Source organism: Quercus lobata, chromosome 9, assembly GCF_001633185.2.
Source record: "Quercus lobata isolate SW786 chromosome 9, ValleyOak3.0 Primary Assembly, whole genome shotgun sequence".
NCBI lineage: Eukaryota > Viridiplantae > Streptophyta > Magnoliopsida > Fagales > Fagaceae > Quercus > Quercus lobata.
The window spans coordinates 32,925,175-32,945,734 of NC_044912.1; the positions used below are offsets into that span (position 1 = coordinate 32,925,175).

A 20,560-nucleotide genomic window follows, 5' to 3' on the forward strand; every position below is an offset into this window, starting at 1 on the left:
CTGATTTTTCTGTATTTCATATTCAATTTCTAACCAAAACTTTTCTAGAGTTATGCATATCAGTATTATCAGAGCCATGCTCCGCATAGAGAACTGTATAAAAAGAGAAGGTGAAACTTAAGCTTTTAACTGTGCTAATCTGTGAATCTTTACCACTATTGAATAACTGCAGTTGTAAAAAAAACCGGCCACTCTCAGATGATGGCAGTCCTATTTTGCATTGAAGAATCAATCACAATCTATGCTGTTATCCCTGTAGCTTCTTTTGGTATCAAAAACAGAAATGCAATCGGAATGAAAGTGCAGAGGACTTGAATGACAATGCCTACAAGAAGGTTGTCAAAAGAACCAGAAGAGATGTTCAAAATAGAAGCCAACCCAGCACCCATGAATGATCCCAAAGTGGACCCTAAGTTGTTTATTGACATAAAAAGGGCAAATAAAGTCCCTTCAATTCCTGGAGGGCAAAGCTTTACAAATAAGATCAGGAATGGCATAAACCTGCAGTTCATGAGAAACAGTCAATAGTAAGGATGATGAAAGAATCAGAGTTCGAATTTCCTGACACGTGGTCAGTGTGCATGCAAGAATATGGATAGGAAGATAAATGGATAAATCATAACACTGGTGCATGTCCATGCACACAAACAGGCACATTATTATGACTTTCATGCATAAAGTCTACCTTTACAGGTGTTTACTGTTTGATAAAAAAGAGATTAACAAAAGGAGACTGCAACAAGTGAAAGGTGAATATACTTGAGAGACTGATATGACATTCATGCATAAAGCTACAATTACAGATGATTACTGTTTGATAAAAAAGAGATTAACTAAAGGAGACAGCAACAAGTGAATGGTGAACATACTTAAACTGATTTACTGCATCAGCAAGAGCTGATCCACAGAGCACCATGATCTTATCTGATATTCCAAAGGCAACATTCATTCGAGACACGAGAACAATATTTAGGAGAGTCAAGATAGACAAACCAATATGAGCCCACCTGTGTAGATCGTGAGCAAAGCATCATCAGTCAAATTAAATCTAGCAAAACAGAATGAACCTATTAAAAATAGAAATTCAAATTAAACCTTGTCCTACTAACATGAGGATTCTCCATAACTTCATGGTCTTTAAGTAGCGATTGTAAATGAAGGTTCCAAGCATGAGGCTAAACCATCTGACAACACGCACTGTCCCCAAGAAAGATGCATCCCGGTTTAATAACTCTGTCTGGTAATAGAACATGACAGTTGAGAGGTTTGGAACAGTAACATGTGCTAGGAAAAACCAAGTCATTGGTCCGGCCTTCCCAAGAGCAAAGTTAAAATCAAAAGAAACATTAATTAGAAAGAAACAAGATATCTACAGAAAAGAAATGGCAAAGACGAAGTCTAGGCATTGACAACAAGGATCATAGGTGGATAAGCACATTTAAATTACATTTCCACCTGGTATATGTATGCCCACAAGAAATTAATAATAATAAATAGGAAAAAAAAAGTGATCCTATCGGATGATTTCACCACTAATGATGTAGATCATCATGGACCATTAATCATTAACTATTTAAGTAATCAATATCATCTTAATGGATTGCCTTAACAATGGTAAAGGCCCTAGAGAGAAACTCATTATTTTGTGACTTTAAACCACAATGGTATTGATCTGACAAGTTTTTTCATTAGTAGTTACCTCAAGATGATCGGTTGTTTAAAAGCATGGCACAAACTGTAAGCAGCTGCTTTCAGAGAATGGAACAAACGTAATGCCAAGGAGTCAACTATTTCAGGAACCTTGGATTCACTAGGGAAAACTGCTTTCTGTTTGCTGTTCTTGGCTTTTCTTTCTCCTTAAATTGCCAATATCAGACTTCTTTCCTAATGAATTATCTTCATCCTGAATACTGTTCTCATTGACCACCTGGGAGCTTCTTGAATTATTACTGTCCACTGAATTCTCCTCTACCAAACCACATGATAATAACTGTATGGCTGGAAGTATAGAAAAAAGAAGAAAAATTGTATCTATCTGCAAGTATGTTAATGCAAAACCACCTAGCAAACTCCCACATATTCCTCCCAAAGCCATTGCCAACCAAGATATTGTCTGGAGGTCTCCAGCAAATGAGGCCCTGATCAAGTGTTGTTGTGAGATCTTAGTCTTAGCCATCATAAGATAATCAAATCCATATCTTTTCTAAATCAAATAATCAAGTAGATATACTTGCAGATAATATAGTGGTTTTTTAAAACAAAAGATCCACACACCAATACTAAACACAAACACAAGATATAGCTATCTTCTTGGGTGGATTCACATACCGCTCAAATCTTACTGCTTCAGCAATCATTGCATCAACTACCACATCTGCCATGGCTGAACCTAGATTCTGCACTGTTAAGAAGATCATGAGGTGCCATGTGGAATTCCTCAGGGTTGCATTTAGGCCTAAAACAAGCCATGGCAAGAGAGAGAGCACAGTTGCAATCACTAAGTATGGAATCCCTTTTCTTCCTTTTATAGGGATACAATCAGACAAAATTCTGCACATGAGATACAGAATCAGCTACAAATAATATATCAAATGAGGTAACAAAAGGAAGCTTTCTAGACACAGCCCCTATATTCCCAGCAACCAATTTAAAAGCGCATTGGAATAGAATTTTAATTGCATTTCTGTGCTATTAATATTTGATTTATACATGAATCTAATTTCTCTACCCTAAAGTGGAGTCAGTGTTCATATACATGTACCTAATTTCTCTACCCTACTTTATAAACATGAATCTAAATATACATGCATTACTGCGTAAAAATAAGCAGCATATAAGGCTTATCAACATATTTATCAGAAGCCACAAAGTAGGTGTATTTGTGTCTGTATGTGCATGCACACCTCCATGAATTTACCAAGTAAAGAAAGAGCCATACCCATATAATGGTTTAATGCTCCAGGGAAAAAATGCTATTGAAGACACAAATTGGGAGGCTGAGGGCGACAACTTAAGCCTGTCTTTCAGCTGGTAGGAAACTGCTGTCCATACAAAGGATCTGAAACCCTGTGTATTTACATATTCATGATAACAAGGAAAAAAAAGTATGTTGGTGAAATTTCAATATAAAGGCAGTTCCGGGGGTGGGGGATTGAAAGTAAGCATGAAGTGCCAGAAACACTCTATAAAAATCATTCTACTTTTAGTCAATAGCTGGAAATCTCATCCAATGAATTCTTTGGTGTAGGACTTTTAACTTCCCTCAACAAAAACCTTTTGATGGGCCAGCAAGTGCAAAAAAATTCAAATCCTCCTAATAAAATTATTAAAAAATAATAAGAAAGAAACATGCATTGGTATGCATTATTTCTTGAGACAACACAAATTTAAGAAGGTCGTAAATCAAAGGCTGAGAAAGGTATAATCTTACATAAGCTAGTATCCCTTAGTGAAAGGCTAGTCCCTTTAGTCTTTGGAATGAGAAGTTGATCTTGCTTCACTGCCAATGAGCTCTAGTTAAACTACCTCCTTCCCTTAGACAACCTCTCCCCCAATTTCTTTGGAAATGTTGATTTCCATATTCAAACTTACAACTTGTTGCTTTTGCTGGAAGACACTTATCATCGCACCAAGGCCCGACCTCACCTCATGGGTGTGTGTTGTGTAACTTAACCCCCCTCCCCCCGCCACCCCCAAAAAAAAAAAAAAAAAATCTGCATATCATTATAGGGAAACCCCAATCACACTTGGGATCCATATCCAAACAAGATAACCCCCTCAGTCTCAGGCACAGGCACACTCAACTAACTAAATTAACCTTAATTCTACATATGAGCAAACAAACATATGGTATAAGTACTTACTTTGCTCCAAGAAAAAGCAATTTCACCTTCAAAAGCACCAAAACAAGTGCTTCCAAAATGCCAAACATCATCAAATAATCTGAAAACTAAATTTAAAACAATAACAATTATAATAAATAAAAACGGCAATGAGCACGTGCACAATATATATCTTCCAACAGAATCACCAAAAAAAAAAAAAAAAACACGTATCAATAAAAATCCTTTCAAACCCAGAAACCCAAAATCATAAATTTCCCAAATTTCCACCAAACAAACACAATATTTTTTTTCAAAGCAATGGTTTTAGCTAATGCAGAAAGAGAGAGAGATAAAGAAATGGAACCTGGGTGAAGTAAATCAAGCAAATGAGCCAAATGAACGAAGCTCCAAACGATGCCTTTAACTGGTATACCTATATGATTTGAGAACCTGTTAGTTTGGATGTGTCTTAGATTTATTGAAGCTTAAAAGAGATGGATTAGAATTTGAAATTAGAATCCAATTTTGCATTGCTGGTCTAAATTGATGTGAGGAACAAATTATAGATATTTACTTAAGTTTGTGTCATTGTCATGTATCTACTTAAATTTTTTAATTTTTATGCTAATTGAGTTAAAAAAATTTTAATTTTTATGTTAAGTGTGTTAATGAGAGTAAAATATTAAGAACCTAATATTAATGAATTATAAATTTTAAAAAAAATCAATTATATATACTCGATAAAAATTACTACACGTTTTATCTTATTAAAATTTAGAAGAAAAGATCATAAGTAGTATTAAATTTAGGTCAGGATTTTAATATGTGATTAATTACGTTTATTTTTTGAAAAAAAATAATTTAACTAATTATTTACATTTTTATGATAAAAATTGTGTTTAATTTTAAATGTATTTATATGTATGCACATGTTACATGTTATTTTTTAAAAAAAATTAAAAATTATTTATATTTTTATAATAAAAATTATGTTTAATTTTAAATATATTCAGGCGTTTACATGAATTATATGCTAGTTAAACATAAAGTAAAAAATAATGGGAAGAAATTGTCTATCACTTATTGTTGGCTGCTATGCAAAATATTGTGAAAGATGAAAAAATAAAAGAGGGAGAAAAAGTTAGAGAGAATATAAAAATAAGTTCACAAATTAAGAAGAAAAAAGAGAGTTTAAAATAAGATATAGAATGTTAATAATGGGTGAATAATATAACTCAATAAAAATAAGTAATAATAAATGCTACTTACGCTTTCGTTTTTAAATATATATAAATATAGATAACTTGATCATCCTTGGAGTCACTACAACACTATCCTAAAATCAGTTCAAATGGGATTTTTGTCTAAATTTAGAAAGTTATAGTTTCACCCTACAAGGATGTAAATTTTGTCCATTTGTAATCTCTTTTTGTTTTCTTCCGTTATTTATTTATTTTTGTTTGTTTCTTGACCTGTGACTGCAAGAAAGCACAAAGCAGAAGCTTTCTTCAGTTTAGATTAGATCTAAGAACTCTGAACATTGATCATACCAACCTTCTTCATCTTTTTCAGTGGAATGGAAATCCCAACCATTAGACAAGTCAAAAAGCAAGTCGTGAAATCTAGTCCACCGCCGCCGCCAAAGACCTCTAAGTAGTCGAAGCTGGAGCTCTGGACATCAAAGAAGACCTAGAAGCCTTCCTCGTCAACCACCGGGAGATCAAGGACCATAATGGAAGTGGTGCGTGAGGCATTGAATCTCTCGAATATCTCGTTGTAGTCCTCAGCACATGGCGAAAGTGTAGTAGCCACTCCAAACCTCAGCGGCCCACCATAAACGTCATCGTACAAGCCTTCGCCTCCGCCATTGGTATGAACAATGTTCAAAGTTCTTAGATCTAAACTGAAGAAAGCATCTGCTTTGTTGTGGTCACAGGTCAGGAAACAAAATAAATAAAAATAAATAAATAAAAAAATAACGGAAGAAAACAAAAAGAGATGGGTCTTTAACGTCCGTTTGTTAAGTTCTAGGTGTCAAAAAAATTAAGAGGGAATCTAAGCAATTATACGTAAGTAATTGTACCTAAGTTTTGTCCTTATCTTAATATCACTTTTCCTCTCCTTTTATCTTCTTTTATTTTTTATTTTTCTTATTCCCCATCTCTTACTATAAATTTACAATTCTATTTCCCATTTTATACATAATTTTTCCACACAAAAAATGTTATTTCTCTTTCTCAATTTTTTTTTTTTCCATTTTTGGTGGATTTTTTTTTTTTCATCTCTATTTTAGGTTGATGAATTTTTGTATTATTGGCATGGTTTTAGAAACCTAATTGAGGGCAAAACCAAATTTGCCTCTAGTTCTCGGTTTTGGGCATTTTTATCATACCAGACTGGTACTCGATTCCCTGTTGAACCGGCCGGCTCGGTTTGATTTTAAAACCATGATTACTTGAAACTCTACTTTGGGTTAAAGTGATTAAGTTTTGTGTTGTTAAGTTATTATCTTTTTTATTCTCTTTGATTTCATAGATGTTATCATATTGTATTACAAAGATGGTATATAAAAATATAGAATTATATTATTACATAACATGGTTTGAATAATTTGGTGTTTATTACAAAACTCATTGTAGGTCAATATCTTAAAAGAAGTTAAGAAGGTGAAGAATTGTCTCACTACCACCAAAGTAGATATCATATTATATATACAATAAAAAATGGGTTTAGACGTCATGGTTACGCCAAATGGCAATATCAAATTGAAGAAATTTTGTTAGATTTTTAGATTTTAAAAAGAAAAAAAGGATATAATTTTTTTTCCTTATCTTCTTCTTCTAAAATTTTTTAATTTAATTACAAACCAAATTCTTTTCGTCATCTATTTCTTCTTAATTTGATTACAATCCAAATTCTTCATCTTCATCTTTATCTCCATCTCTTCTTCTTCTTCTTTTTTTAAACATTTTTCATTTAAATTACTACACTTATTGCTACACGTATTAAAAAAAAAAAAAAACGTGATATCTAATTGAAAAGTAGCCATGCATCAAGTTAAACCTATTGCTACGCGTAAAAAAAAAAAATATATATATATATATATATATATTTTAAATCGTGATATTTAATTGAAAAGTAGCCGTGCATCAGGTTAGAGCAATTTGTCTTTCACAGAGCCGTGCTTCCTTGGCCAATAAGATCCAGTGAGGTTGAAACTTTAATAAAAATATATACTTCACGCGGCGCAGCAATTGGCATATTATATGGTTTTAATTAGCTTTAAACTTTCTGTTCATATAAAATTCCTCATGTGGAGTATGTGTATATTTATAATATGATATATATATATATATATATATACACCAAATAATTCATAATTAATACCCATCATACAGTTCCTTTGTGCTATTATTCTTTTCTTCTACCTACAATTTCTATTATTCTCTTCTTCTACCTACAACTTTACAAGTACGTTTTTATTTACTTTACTTTTTTTTTTTTCCATCAAATTAAATATATTTTGTGTATTTGTTTAAGTTGATTTCCTTAAGTTTAATCCAATTTAGAGAATTGTTAGGGATTGTCAATTGTTTTTTATTTTATTTTTTTAATGGTAGTTTGATTGTTATTTAATTATATATAATAATATGTTTTTAATTTTTAATTGCCGCTAAAGGGCTTGAATCAGGTTAATGCCTCTGTGGAACCATAACTTGCACAAACCAATGAGGCTGCATTGCAAAAATATTATTTTTTAAATATATTATACTCTTTGCAATTGTTGTGCATCTTATTAATATGTTATTATGTTTGTAATTGTTGAAGGGTGTAAAAATTTTTAATTTTTCAAAAATTATACTTTTCATTTTTCTCTATCAAAATTTCTTTGATAGCATATTATATTATATTATATTATATTATATATAATAAAAGGTGGGTTTAGACGCCGTGGTTGTGCCATGTGGCTTCACCAAATTGCAGAAATTTTATTAAATTTTTTAAATTTTTAAAGAACTAAAAATGAATAGTATAGTACCAGGATTCCAATTCATTCTTATCATTAAATAAAATTAGATTAACATTATCATTTTTATTTGTTAGGATATATTTCTTAAATTAAGGGATAATATTTAACATACAAAAATTTAATTTAGATAATATTTATCATCTAATTAACATTATTTTTTTTATTTGATAGGATATATTTCTTAAATCAGAGGATAATATTTAACATACAAAAATTTAATTTAAATAACATTTATCATCTAAATTTTCAAAATTTTAATATTATTAAATTAATATTATTTTATTAGAATATCAAGCTACAAAACTTGATTATTAAGGAATAAGCACAATCCAAATTCTTCAAGAGGTGATTAATATAAATCTATCCCAAGAAACAGTATATATCTCCAATAATTTGATAATCTCTATCTATTCCAAAAAACAGTATATATATCCATTAATTTGATAATTTCTACATTGATGACATTTAAAATATATATATATATATATCAAAATTCCTTATAGTTATCAATCACGTTCTCTTTCTCTCTCTTTTTAAAATTTTTTTTTTTAATTTTTAATTTTTTATATGTTACTTAATGTTAAAACAACTTTTTTTTTTTTCATTCTATTCATATGACCTTTTTTTTTAATTCCAATTTTTATGGGATAAAAACAAACACATTGATTAGATATCTTTAATTCAATAAGATTTAAATGAATTATATTTCAAATGGAACTCTACCAATATATATAACCCTATATATCCTGTGGGGCCCAATAATCCGTGGGTCAGGTCCATTTACTTGTTGGGGTCCAAAGGCCCAAGCCGAGGAAGGTGATGGCCCAGGCTCGGCAATACAAATACGAAGTAGCCTTGGGACACAGCCGAGGACGATTCAGTCCTCGGCATAACCGAGATCTCACAAGAGGAAAGGGCAAAAATGATATAGAAATAACTTTGGAAAAAAATCTAAAATATCTATGACATTTAGAAAAAGGGTACGCTGGGAAATATAACGACCCGGAAAAGCTGCTTTTACTGCCATTCAATACTTTGTACCTGATAGAGCCGTACACTCTAGCTTTCTCAACCAACCCCAACCACTCCGGGTATGGGCTGATGGGACAAGTATCAGTCTTGGAATGTCGATCCTACACGTGGATGAAGGATAAAAAAACACGGGCTAGTATAAAAGGAAAAGTAAGTAATACATAGAAGAGGCTGGGAAAAATGGCCAGAAACCAGAGCCTCCCAGCCCGCCTCCAGGAGAAAGACTCCTAAGGCGAAGACAACTTAACCATGTATGGATATCGCGTAAAACCCACCGTTTGGCGACCAAGGCCTAGCTTTTCAAACCCACGCTCTACAAATGATGTTGTTTGGGCCTTTTTACGTGCGAACCTAACACTGTTTCGGTCCGTCACGAATCGCGTCCTTACAATTGGTGCCGTCTGTGGGGAAGACTTGTGTGTTGGCATAGGCGGTAGGTCGAGAGAGTTCTCTTGTCATTTCTAACAGTTGGTTATAGAGTTCTAGTGTAAAGTTCCGCTAGGGGCTATGGGCCTTGATTAGGGGCTACGCTTAGTAGCGTCAATCGCATGGATGGTTCTAGGAACTTGGCCGAGGAGATAATTCCCCTAAGGCCAAGATCCCACTCCAAAAAACTGAGTTTTAGACAGAACCAAGGTATTGCATGGTTCTCGGACTCAAACCTATGGGGAAACCAACTACTTGGATGAAAAAATTGAGTTTTGGACAGAACCAAGGTATTGTATGGTCTTCGGACTCAAACCTATGGGGAAACCAACTACTTGGATGAAAAAACTGAGTTTTGGATAGAACCATGGTATTGTATGGTCCTCGGACTCAAACCTATGGGGAAACCAACTACTTGGATGAGAAAACTGAGTTTTGGACAAAACCATGGTATTGCATGGTCCTCGGACTCAAACCTATGGGGAAACCAACTACTTGGATGAGAAAACTGAGTTTTGGACAGAATCAAGGTATTGCATGGTCCTCGGACTCAAACCTATGGGGAAACCAACTACTTGGATGAGAAAACTGAGTTTTGGACAGAACCAAGGTATTACATGGTCCTCGGACTCAAACCTATGGGGAAACCAACTACTTGGATGAGAAAACTGGTTTTGGACAGAACCAAGGTATTGCATGGTTCTCGGACTCAACCTATGGGGAAACCAACTACTTGGATGAGAAAACTGAGTTTTGGACAGAACCAAGGTATTGCATGGTCCTCGGACTCAAACCTATCGGGAAACCAACTACTTGGATGAGAAAACTGAGTTTTGGACAGAACCAAGGTATTGCATGGTCCTCGGACTCAAACCTATGGGGAAACCAACTACTTGGATGAGAAAACTTAGTTTTGGACAGAACCAAGGTATTGTATGGTCCTCAGACCCAAACCTATGGGGAAACCAACTACTTGGATGAGAAAATTGAGTTTTGGACAGAAACAAGGTATTGCATGGTCCTCGGACTCAAACCTATGGGGAAACCAACTACTTGGATGAGAAAACTGAGTTTTGGACAGAACCAAGGTATTGCATGGTCCTCGGACTCAAACCTATGGGGAAACCAACTTGGATGAGAAAACTAAGTTTTGGACAGAACCAAGGTATTGCATGGTCCTCGGACTCAAACCTATGGGGAAACCAACTACTTGGATAAGAAAACTGAGTTTTGGACAGAACCAAGGTATTGTATGGTCCTCGGACTCAAACCTATGGGGAAACCAACTACTTGGATGAGAAAACTGAGTTTTGGACAGAACCAAGGTATTGCATGGTCCTCAGACTCAAACCTATGGGGAAACCAACTACTTGGATGAGAAAACTGAGTTTTGGACAGAACCAAGGTATTGCATGGTCCTCGGACTCAAACCTATGGGGAAACCAACTACTTGGATGAGAAAACTGAGTTTTGGACAGAACCAAGGTATTGCATGGTCCTCGGACTCAAACCTATGGGGAAACCAACTACTTGGATGAGAAAACTGAGTTTTGGACAGAACTAAGGTGCATTGCATGGTCCTCGGACTCAAACCTATGGGGAAACCAACTACTTGGATGAGAAAATTGAGTTTTGGACAGAACCAAGGTATTGCATGGTCCTCGGACTCAAACCTATGGGGAAACCAACTACTTGAGAAAACTGAGTTTTGGACAGAACCAAGGTATTGCATGGTCCTCGGACTCAAACCTATGGGGAAACCAACTACTTGGATGAGAAAACTTAGTTTTGGACAGAACCAAGGTATTGCATGGTCCTCGGACTCAAACCTATGGGGAAACCAACTACTTGGATGAGAAAACTGAGTTTTGGACAGAACTAAGGTATTGCATGGTCCTCGGACTCAAACCTATGGGGAAACCAACTACTTGGATGAGAAAAATGAGTTTTGGATAGAACCAAGGTATTGCATGGTCTTCGGACTCAAACTTATGGGGAAACCAACTACTTGGATGAGAAAACTGAGTTTTGGACAGAACCAAGGTATTGCATGGTCCTCGAACTCAAACCTATGGGGAAACCAACTACTTGGATGAGAAAACTGAGTTTTGGACAGAACCAAGGTATTGTATGGTCCTCGGACTCAAACCTATGGGGAAACCAACTACTTAGATGAGAAAACTGATTTTCGTAAAGTTGGCTACTTAGTAAAAATTCTAAGTTACTCAGTCCTCGGCTCAAATACTATAAAAGGTTAAAGTTATTAAAAGTGTTAAGAAGATGGTAAAACGCCCCACTATTCAGCAACCTACAGGGGCTGTTCATTTTGCGGGTGGTATGTTTTCGGATGGTTACTTCCTATACCGTGTCGAGCATTCAGTTGTCGTCTCGGCTATTTTTAGGGTAAGTGTTGTTTTCGCAGGTTGGCGTTGTTGTGCCAAACAACTCTATTAAAATTATGATAATATCTTTTTCTTAGCAAATATTTTGACCCTAGGTGTCATTAATTCAATGCTATATTATTGTGCTGAACAGCACTTGCAAGTTCATAACAGCGCCTTTCTCTTTGATAAGGGATTACGGCCCCAAGTATTGTACTCTAAGGTTGGCGGTATTATGCCAGGCCGACTCAGTAAGCTCATCATAATGTCCTTTCTTTTTCTGCCTAATAGGAGTTTCAACACTAAGTATCACTTGTTCGATTCAGTATCATTAAGCCGGATTGTTTCTATAAACACAGAGCAAGATCTTTTTATTAACTAGGACTTTGTTCCTAGACGTCGGTCAAAGTTTAAAAATAAAAAGAATTCACAAGATTGTACGTCTATTCATCGCGTTATCATTTCGGAAATATAGAGATAGAACATGCGAAGTAAAGTAGTAACAATTTTTATTAATATAAAGATGTATTACAACGTACAAAGAGGGGCTTAAACAAGCCTATACAAAAGGTGGATCACCAAAACAATAAAAAAAAAAAAAAAACAAACGACAACAATGCAGACAAATAAACAGTCAGATGCCTTTTTAAACTCGTCCCTGAAGTCCTTCCAAACTCTGCCTCAGTAGCGCCCATATTGAGAGAAGGACCTTTTTCAGAAGAGGATAGAGGAGATGAAGGAGAAGAAGAGGGAGGAGATGAAAAGAAAGAAAGAGGAGCAAAAGAGGGAGAAGGAAAAGCACCAGGATGGATCTGGTGGTGGAAAGAAGAAGAAAGAGAGGCAAAAGGAGATACCAGTGAACGAAGAGAGGAAGAAGCAGGGGCACTTAGTCCCTGCCTCAGCCCTGACTCCTAACACACTGGTGCCATGTTAGTTATACTCATGAGAGAGCGGTTGGTACTGATAATGGGTGACCCCAGCTCAGTTACGCGGAATGTTTGACGTGACGAGCCCCTACTTCGGATTTTGGCTGAGAGGAGGGTAAAAATGATTTTGAGTCTCCGCCATCCTTGCCCTGACCGAGCCATTTTAAGCTTCGTAAGAATGTGGAGTTTCTGGGAGGGGCATGGTTCTTTCATTATTTGCTCTTATCTCAAGTGTATCACGAGCTAGGATACAACTAGTGAATAAAGTAAACTTTGGAGGAAACTAAAGGTTTCAGACTTCAGAAGGGTTAAAAGGGACTCTGTACAAAAGAGATAAACTCTTGCCTTCTTTCTTATATGAAGGGTGGAGCGGAAGGTATTTAATTCGTCTAGATTTCCAAAAAATCTGTAAATGAGAATATACCAGTTCCGCTACCCCACATCGCCCGCAAAACCGTCGAATTTAAATAGTTTCGTAACGGTAAGTCATTAAAAGCACATTTTTTGGATAACCAAACGGCAGGAACGCCTGGTGAATGAGTGTAGAAGAATATCTCGTAGACCGGTACATTTCCCAGGCAGATAAAGAAACGCCAGCATTAAATGAGAAGCTGAGTTAGACGAGCCGTAATAAAGGCTTGGTATTACCAAAACCCTCCTCTCCAACCAAGTGATCGGACAGCAGGGTTTTGAGGGGCTATTGTGGGGCCCAATAATCCGTGGGCCAGGTCCATTTACTTGTTGGGGTCCAAAGGCCCAAGCCGAGGAAGGTGATGGCTCAGGCTCGGCAATACAAATACGAAGTAGTCTTGGGACACAGCCGAGGACGATTTAGTCCTCGGCATAACCGAGATCTCACAAGAGGAAAGGGCAAAAATGACATAGAAATAACTTTGGAAAAAAATCTAAAATATCTATGACATTTAGAAAAGGGTACGCTGGGAAATATAACGATCCAGGAAAGCTACTCTTACTGCCATTCAATACTCTGCACCTGATAGAGCCGTACACTCCAGCTTTTTTAACCACCCCCAACCACTCCGGGTATGGGCTGATGGGACAAGTATCAGTCTTGGAATGTCGATCCTACACGTGGACGAAGGATAAAAAAACACGGGCTAGTATAAAAGGAAAAGTAAGTAATACATAGAAGAGGCTGGGAAAAATGGCCAGAAACCAGAGCCTCCCAGCCCGCCTCCAGGAGAAAGACTCCTAAGGCGAAAACGACTTAACCATGTATGGATATCGTGTAAAACCCACCGTTTGGCGATCAAGGCCTAGCCTTTCAAACCCACGCTCTACAAATGATGTTGTTTGGGCCTTTTTACGTGCGAACCCAACACTGTTACGGTCCGTCACGAATCGCGTCCTTACATATCCTTTTTGGAGTAAAGTTTATTTCAATATGTGAACGCTTAAATCCCATGATAATGCAGGTATGCATTCTTTCTTCTTTTATTATTATTATTATTATCAAAACATTCGAAAACATTGTCAAGTTTCTAAAGGCTCCTTCTTTGTTTTTGTATTTTGTTTTTATTAAAATGATTAGTTTTGTGTATTGGTTGCCTTTTGTTTAAAATAATTTTCTTAGCTTTGATCTAATTTATATGCGTAGGGTTAGGGTCTTAGAATTAATGATTAAATATGGTTAGAATTAATAGATTAATTTTAACAATTATCTTATTTCATTTTTATGTTACATCAAATTATCAAGATGTTCTACACGTGTATTCTTGAATTATCAACTTTAATTTTAATTTATAATATTATCAAGATTATATTAATTTTAGATTTGTCAATTGTTTAGTACGTTTTTTTTAAATAATTATCAATTTAAAATTCAATTTGGAATTATCAATTTAATTTAGTTTTAGGAAGAAATCTGATCCCTTATTTTAGTGAGATAATTATTTACACTTGATAATTTTTTCTTTTATCTTTATTGAGTCTATTAAAATATATAATTATTTATACATTTATTTTATAAGCCTTTCCATAAAACCGTGCAACGTACGGGCCTATAACTAATATGTTAGAATATTTTAGAACATTATCATATATATCAGATATTGCGTACCATACATTTAATGGTTTTCTAGAATACTAAGGGTGTTGATTTGAATCATGGATAAGTTCGTTGGAAATTAACATATATTGTGTAAGGACGCGATTTGGTGACGAACCTAAACAGTGTCGGGTTCGCACGTGAAAAGGCCCCTAACAATATCATTTGTAGAGCGTGGGTTTGGAAGGCTAGGCCTTGGTCGACAGGCGGTGGGCTTTTTGTGGTATTCATACAAGTTTCGGTTTTCCTTCACCCCTGGAGTCTTTCTCCTAGAGGTGGGCTGGGAGGTTCTGATTTTTGGCCATTTTTCCCAACCCCTTTCTTTAGGTTACCCCTTTTTCCTTTTATATTCGCCTGCGTTCATTATCCTTCGTCCACGTATAAGGTCAACCTTTTCAAAATTGATACTTGTCCCATCAGCCCATATTCAAAGTCGTTGGGGGTGGTTGTAAAAGCCAAAGACTGCGGCTTTGTCAGGTTCAGAGCATTGAATGGCAGTAAGAGCAGCTTTCCCTGAATATTTTAGATCTTTCGTCCTGGTTTCGGTCCTATACCGTTTTTACCCTTCCTTCAGGGGGGGGACTTTGGGTCTGCCGAGAACTGGGCCGTCCTCGGCGATATCCACAGGCTACTTTGTCGAGCTTGGGCCATAGCCCTCCTCGACTTGGGCCTTCGGATTTTCCCCAGGTAGATGGGCCCGGCCCGCAAATCATTTGGGCCCCACATATTGTATATGTTAATTCTTTAAATTCAATAAAGTTCTTTCACTTAAAAAAAAAAGGACCATAGGGTACCGTAGTTGTTTAATATCATGTGTTTTAGAGTTACTATTATCACAATTTTAGAGTTACTATACTAACTTTACTAAGCCAAAGGAAAAATATTAATCTTTTATATTAGTTCACTTTCACTATTTTACAAATGTCATCCACAATTGATACGTGAAAAAAAAGAAAAAGAAAAAAAAAAAAAAAAAGGATATATGAGAATCAAAACCCTAATAGATTTTGTAGGTAGCTAAAATAGAAAAAGAGATTTCTAGAAAAAGTTTACTTAACTAGCGGTCAATAATAATTATGCAGATAGATACTGGCTATATCCAACATTTTCTCTAATGCTTTTGAACTAGGAACTTCCCTGTATGGTGACCAAATGTTTCGTTAATTTTGCATGCATGGAAGATTTCTTTATTTAGTTTCTGTAATGAAATTTGGTATTTATCAAAAAAAGAAAAGTTTCATTGTGAACGCTGGAAGCTGCAGAGATTTTGCTGCCACACTTCCGCTGCCCTCACTAATCGTTTGAAGGGACCAGGCAGCAGACTTGTTTGTTCCAGGGCCGGCCTAACAAAATTTGGGGTCTAAGGCAAAAATTTTATATGGGACCTTTTTATATGTAAACATTAATTAAATAAAATTATATAATACTAGTTAAATTAAGATTAATTTGATGTAAATACAGAAATTGATGAATAATACTAGCTAAACTAAAGTTAATTTCATATAGAAAATTGAATATTATAATTGAATCAAAAGGAATTTACTTTAACTTGGATATATGACTATGCATACTTAAGTATAATTATAATCTAAATTTTAATTTTTTATATTCTTTTTAAGAGAATGAGATAGATAGATATTATTTGGTGTGTGGTTTAGTAGAAGATGAGTCATCATTGATGATATATCATATTTGCAACATTTTATTTGAAACATCTTAGGGTTTTAATTGGGTTAAATTTTTATTGGTCGCCTATTTTAAAAGCCTTGTTAGAAATGAAAAAGAAAAATACTAAAAATACTACAAAATGTTCACAATAAATATGATTATGAGTGTAATTGATGAATTTCAACAACTTAATTTATTTGTGTTTGAATTACTTTTTTATGTGATTGGTGATATGTCAGTTGAATCTATAGTAAAATTTGTGGTATCCTTAGCATCACTCTTAAAAAAAATACTAATTATTTAAAAAATGTTATATTTTTATAAAATTTTGGTCATTTTACTAAGGGAAATGGGGTCTTTTTTTAGTAGAAAAATTTTGTATTTGTTGTGGGGCCTTAGGCCTAGGCCTAAGTTGCCTAGGCCTTGAGCCGGCACACTTTGTCCCAAGAAGCTAAGAGACGAAGAAATTTGCATGTAGCTAGCGAGACTCAAAACACCCACTACCGTCTACGGTGGCCAGGGACACAGATCCTAATCACTTCTCCCCCTTATTTGAAAATAGAGAAAGTCAAAGTGTTCAAACTCCTATATTTGTTCTTGTGATTCACGTTCTCTGCCTCCGTTTTTGTATTTTCATCTCTCTTCGCTTTTTCATTGATGAATTTGTGCCTCTGGAAATTTGTTTCTCTGTTTCACAATTATTTTTATGTATCTTTCTTAATTATCATATCTCAATCTCACTATCACTGCTTTTTGTACTGTTGCCAGTATTAGGCTATTAGCATTAGCATTAGCATTAGCATTAGTATTAGCTGTGCAAGAAATGCTATTTTGACACACCACTTAACGTTACACTCTAATTACCTTTTCTATTATTTTTCACTTTATTTAAATATTCTTTTTATTATTATTTCTTTCTTTATTAATAAAAGATAGAGAAAGTAATAGAGAGAGAGGTTAAATAAAAAATGGAAATGTTAACCAATGTTCTTTAGGAACTATTTTTAAAAACATTTTATTGAGAGAATGATAAAATAATAAATGTTGTTGCCAATTTTTTTTTTTTTTTTTTCCTTTCATGAAAGTGTTGTCAAAACTTTCCTATTATAATTTATTAACAATTACTCTAAGGGTATCTATTAATACTAATTTTTAATTTTAGCATTTTTTACTGCACACTTCTACTAATAAAAGTGTACGGTCAAAAATACTTTTTTTTTTTTTTTTGTCATTTAGAACATTTGATATAGCGGTTTTTTTTGAATGAGCAAGACTTAGGTATTGTTCTTTAGGTTCTCCTTTTAAGATTCTGCCATATGGATTTTTTCTCATGGAATGGAAATGTATTTATAAGTTAAGTAGTCACATAACTGAATTTTAAGAGAAAAACCCAAAGAACAGCACCTAAGGTGCTATATCTAAATTTTGTCATTTTTGAATATATACCACTGTCAGTTTCTTTAAAACCTTCTTCACCCTCTCCGTGTGTATTACTTAGAATTCTCAACAACAAAAAGAAAGAAAGAAAGATATAGAGGTATTTTTTATGTTTGATGTATTAAATGATAAAAATTTAATATTTAGATCATCTTATGCTATTACTCTTATATTCTTCTCATTCACTTTTCCATGTTTTGTCAGGTTTATCTTTTTACAAAATTATATTATCAGTTCTTGCATGCACTCGAATTTTCCCATGGTTTTGTTTGTAATTTGTTGAAATAATCATTGCTAAAGGGAGGAAAATTTTTCACATAGAGTTGTCGTTTATTCTAAATAACTACTTATTGATATTCAACAAATTATAACAAAAGTTGTGGTGAAAATTGCATTCTCTTATATTATTTTAATTTCTTCTGTCAATTTTTTATACTTTATTTGAGCAAGTTTAGGCACATAATTTTTGTGCCGCAACTTTTACCATAATTTCTAATAGTTGACTATAAGTGTAAATAAAAATGATAAAACCACATGAAAATGATTCCAACAATCTCATCAAATTGTGCCAAAAGTTGTAGTTGTAGAAGAACCTATACTATCTACAATTTAATAATTCTTCCTTCTGGTTTCTATTAGCCAATTTCCATTTATCCAATACTATTTTTTTCGTATGTTTCTTAGCACATTCAGATCTGGTTGGACTTGGACATACTTTTTCTTTTCTAAACCAAAAAAAGTCACATTTTCTACTTTCACACCTACGTCATTTAATTTTCTTTATTTTGGTTTATATCCCATTAAAATAATATCATTTCTAGACACACTAGCAATTTTTGGGGGGGGGGGGGGGTGGTTTGTGGGGAACCTTAGAAAATTAGGGGATGTTTGGTTTATCAATTTTCATAACTCATATCTCTGTTTCCATTACTCATAACTCAAAAATGGTGGGATCCATAACACAAAAGGTTATTTGGCTTTCAATAACTTTGTTTCCATTATTCAATTCTCTGATTTTTGAGTTATGAGTTATGGAAACTGAAAACATATTTTAGCTATTTTCAGTTTCCATAACTCAATTACATTTTTGTAATTAAACACATATGGGGAACCCACTAGTCATAACTCAGCCGCAACTTTTGACCAATCTTCCTTTTTTTTTTTCTTTCTTTCTTCTCTTGGGTTTGGTGATCTTAGTGTCTTCCTTCCTTCTTCTTTTTTTTCTTCTTCTCTTGGGTTCAGTGATCTCAGTGTCTTCCTTTTTTTTTCTTTTTCTTTTTTCTTTCTTCTCCTGGGTTCGGTGATCTCAGGTGTTTTTTTTTTTTTTTTTTTTTTTTTTTTTTTTTTTTTTTGGGTTTCTGGGTACGGAAAAAAAAAAAAAGAACTGCACCAAGTAGGGGTGTCCAGGAGACTCGGCGACCTGCTTAACCCGGCCAACCCGCCTAAGTCCGACCTGCCGCCACCCGATCTGACGACTTCGGCGGTCGAACGCAGGTTCTGAACTATCAAACCCGACCCCCGGCAGGTCGGCTGGCGGTTTTGCATTTCAAACCCATAAAACTCGACTTGAACCAATAGCTTGAACGTTTCCAGCGAAATATTACGCAACCCAAACCAATCTTCGATACCTTTTAACGTTTTCGACGAAATATTAAGCAACCCAAACCAAATCTCCAATACCTTTAACGTTTCCGGCAAAATATTCAGCATACCAGACCAAATCCGGCGAGATCTCGACATTATCTAACGAAATCTAGGCCAGATCTCGACGGATCTAGCCAGATCTGGTCGGATCCGGCTAGATTTTGACCAGATCTCACCGGATTCGGCCAAAATCGGCCCTAGAGATGAAACTCAAAACCGACAAGACCCGAACTGAAAAATCCGGCCAGGTCATTCGGGTCGGTTTCGAGTCATATTTTAAGCCACCCGACTAAGTCAGGTCGAGTCCGGGTTGGGCACAAACCTGACCCAGCCCGACCCGTGGACACCCCTAACACCAAGTGACAGGTATGGGGCCCACAAATAGTGTGAAAAATATTGAGTGATGGTGTCAAACGAATGTAGTATTTTAAAGTGATAAGTGATGAGTGATGAGTGATGAGTGATGGAAATTGAGTGATAGAAATTGAGTGATGAAAAATATCAAACCAAACATGGCCTTAGCCATCTCACAACAAAGTCGTTGAACCTGGACTATGTTAACCCATCACCACAAACCCCAAGTCGTCACACAGCCCATATATAGATCAACCCAGTCAACCCATTTATGAGGACTACAGCTAGCGATGATGGTGACAACGAAGTGCAATGAGTTTTCTCACAATTAGATCATTCCCAACCCACTCTCTTTCCTCAAGCCCATTACCTATCAAAGCAAAATGAATTATTAAGGAAGATTTGGTTTTTGAAGTGACTATTTCTACCAAATAAAATAATTAAACCACATTTAACCGGTATGTCTTTAGGTGTACGTCTATATGAGCTTTATTAATGTGTAGTACCCATTCAGGATAATGTATCTTTTAGTTACAATTACTTATTTCAATGAGAAATCCTTTGATTCTAATCATGATGTCTTTATAATTTTTTTAGTATTTTAAGTGAAAATATGTTTTTGTATTTATTTATGATTGCACCTAATTAATGTATTTAAGTTGCCTGCATACCCTTGATGGGTATCATGTCAATTTGTAGTTATTATTTATTTATTTATTTTGATAAGAAATACTTACATTTCATTAAATTGCAAAAAAGAACATAGCATC

General features: G+C 34.8%; 1 pseudogene; it reads right to left on the reverse strand.

Annotated features, from left to right (window-relative positions):
• Positions 1 to 5,787, reverse strand: LOC115959312 (annotated as a pseudogene).
• Between the last annotated feature and the right edge of the window lie 14,773 nt (positions 5,788 to 20,560).